The sequence below is a fragment of the Streptopelia decaocto genome (assembly GCF_964273445.1).
Source record: "Streptopelia decaocto genome assembly, contig: HAP1_SCAFFOLD_109, whole genome shotgun sequence".
Lineage (NCBI taxonomy): Eukaryota > Metazoa > Chordata > Aves > Columbiformes > Columbidae > Streptopelia > Streptopelia decaocto.
In genome coordinates, this window is record NW_028115807.1 from 73972 (window position 1) to 76150 (window position 2179).

General features: G+C 53.1%; 1 pseudogene across 1 annotated transcript; it reads left to right on the forward strand.

Annotated features, from left to right (window-relative positions):
• On the forward strand, positions 1-1056 carry LOC309452579 (olfactory receptor 14A16-like; annotated as a pseudogene). Its single transcript has one exon. The product of its transcript is annotated as an olfactory receptor 14A16-like (transcript).
• The last annotated feature ends 1123 nt before the right edge of the window (positions 1057-2179 follow it).

Below are 2179 nucleotides of genomic sequence, written 5' to 3' on the forward strand. Positions count from 1 at the left end.
ATGTCCAACAGCAGCTCCATCACCCAGTTCCTCCTCCTGCCATTCACAGACACACGGGAGCTGCAGCTCTTGCACTTCTGGCTCTTCCTGGGCATCTACCTGGCTGCCCTCCTGGGCAATGGCCTCATCATCACCACCATAGCCTGGGACCAGCACCTCCACACCCCCATGTACTTCTTCCTGCTCAACCTCGCCCTCCTTGACCTGGGCTCCATCTCCACCACTGTCCCCAGATCCATGGCCAATTCCCTCTGGGACACTAGGACCATCTCCTTTTTGGGATGTGTTGCCCAAGTCTTTCTGTTTGTCTTTTTTTTTTTCAGGAGAGTATTGTCTTCTCACCATCATGTCCTACGACCGCTACGTTGCCATCTGCAAACCCCTGCACTACGGGACCCTCCTGGGCAGCAGAGCTTGTGTCCACATGGCAGCAGCTGCCTGGGCCACTGGGTTTCTCTATTCTCTGCTGCACACGGCCAATACATTTTCACTGCCCCTGTGCAAGGGCAATGCCCTGGGCCAGTTCTTCTGTGAAATCCCCCAGATCCTCAAGCTCTCCTGCTCACACTCCTATCTCAGGGAACTTGGGCTTATTGTGGTCAGTGTCTGTTTAGGATTTGGGTGTTTTGTGTTCATTGTGGTGTCCTATGTGCAGATCTTCAGGGCCGTGCTGAGGATCCCCTCTGAGCAGGGACAGCACAAAGCCTTTTCCACCTGCCTCCCTCACCTGGCCGTGGTCTCCCTGTTCCTCAGCACTGCCATGTTTGCCCACCTGAAGCCCCCCTCCATCTCCTCCCCATCCCTGGACCTGGTGGTGTCTGTTCTGTACTCGGTGGTTCCTCCAGCAGTGAACCCCCTCATCTACAGCATGAGGAACCAGCAGCTCAAGGATGCTCTGTGGAAACTCATATCCTAGTGTTTTCTGAAGCAATAAACTGCCCATCTTCTTCTATATAGGAGTTTTAATGTAGCTAATTACAAGCCCAGCCTGTCAACTGGATTTTCTGGTGTTGTTGGTTGTTTTCTTATTGTGATAATGTTGTCATCCCCTTTCTAATTCACTGTTGGCTTTTCTTTTATAACTGTTGGCTGCTTAAATGAGCAGCAGTGCTCTCCTTGTCTCTAAACAGAATAAAGGGCTGTTTAGCAACTTGTTGTCAGCCCTGGCAGGGAGCAGCAGCGCTTGTTCTTCCAGAGCTGTTCTGGTTCCACTCCCACACTCTCCTTCTCATCCCTTGTGTTGGTGCAAGGCCTGAGTGCTCGGACAGCTTGGTCACCGTCCTGCTGTGTGTCAGTCCTGTGAGCACAGGCAGGGACAGGCAATAGGCACTGCTGTGACAGAGCTGGCCTCACAACAGCCTTTCCAGATAGAAAGGTGATCTCCTATGGGCAATACACGATGGGTTATATCTTCAAGCATATGCTTACGATAGTGTCCCACAGATTCAAACACCAGTGTACAGCTGAACAGTGTGTGTGCAGGGCTGGCACACAGCAGTGTCCTCTCACAGCCAGGCTCCTGCCAGAGACCTGCAGGACCAGCAGAGCAGGGGCTGGGCTGTGCCCCTGTGCACTGGACACCCCACAGAATCTGCCCCAGGGCATTGTCATGGACGGGCCCCTCTCAACCACCATTTCCAGCCCTGACTTCTCTCCCCAGCTCACAGAGATTGTTCTTCCCTCCATGGAATGACACTGAATGACTAGGTCAGCAGTCCATGTCTGCATTGTACAGATGAGATGTGAGCACGCACATCCTGGATGTGAGGTGAGATGTACCCAAGTGAGCACAAACAGCATCAGCTATTCCTGGGGGTTCCATGAAGGCCTGTGGGACAGACAGTGTCTTGAGGTCACTTCATGTTGGCAGAAACATCCTATGGGAAACCGCCTGAATGCAGCACTGGGTTGTGCTTCCTTGAACTGAGGTCCCCGTGTCCATTCCTCATGATGTGGGACATGTCAGATGAGTGCAGAGCAGGGCTGAGGTGCCTCCCGTCCTTTGCAAGTGGCACCAGGAGGCCAGAGGGAAACCAAGAGTACGGCCTCTATGTGCAACAGGGAAAGATTCCGTCTCTGAACAGCCCTGGGTGCAGAAGGAGTTCACGAGGCCAGCTCAGACTTGGATGGCAGACAGAACTTGACATTTCTGTGTGTGACTCCAAGAACAAACCTCAGT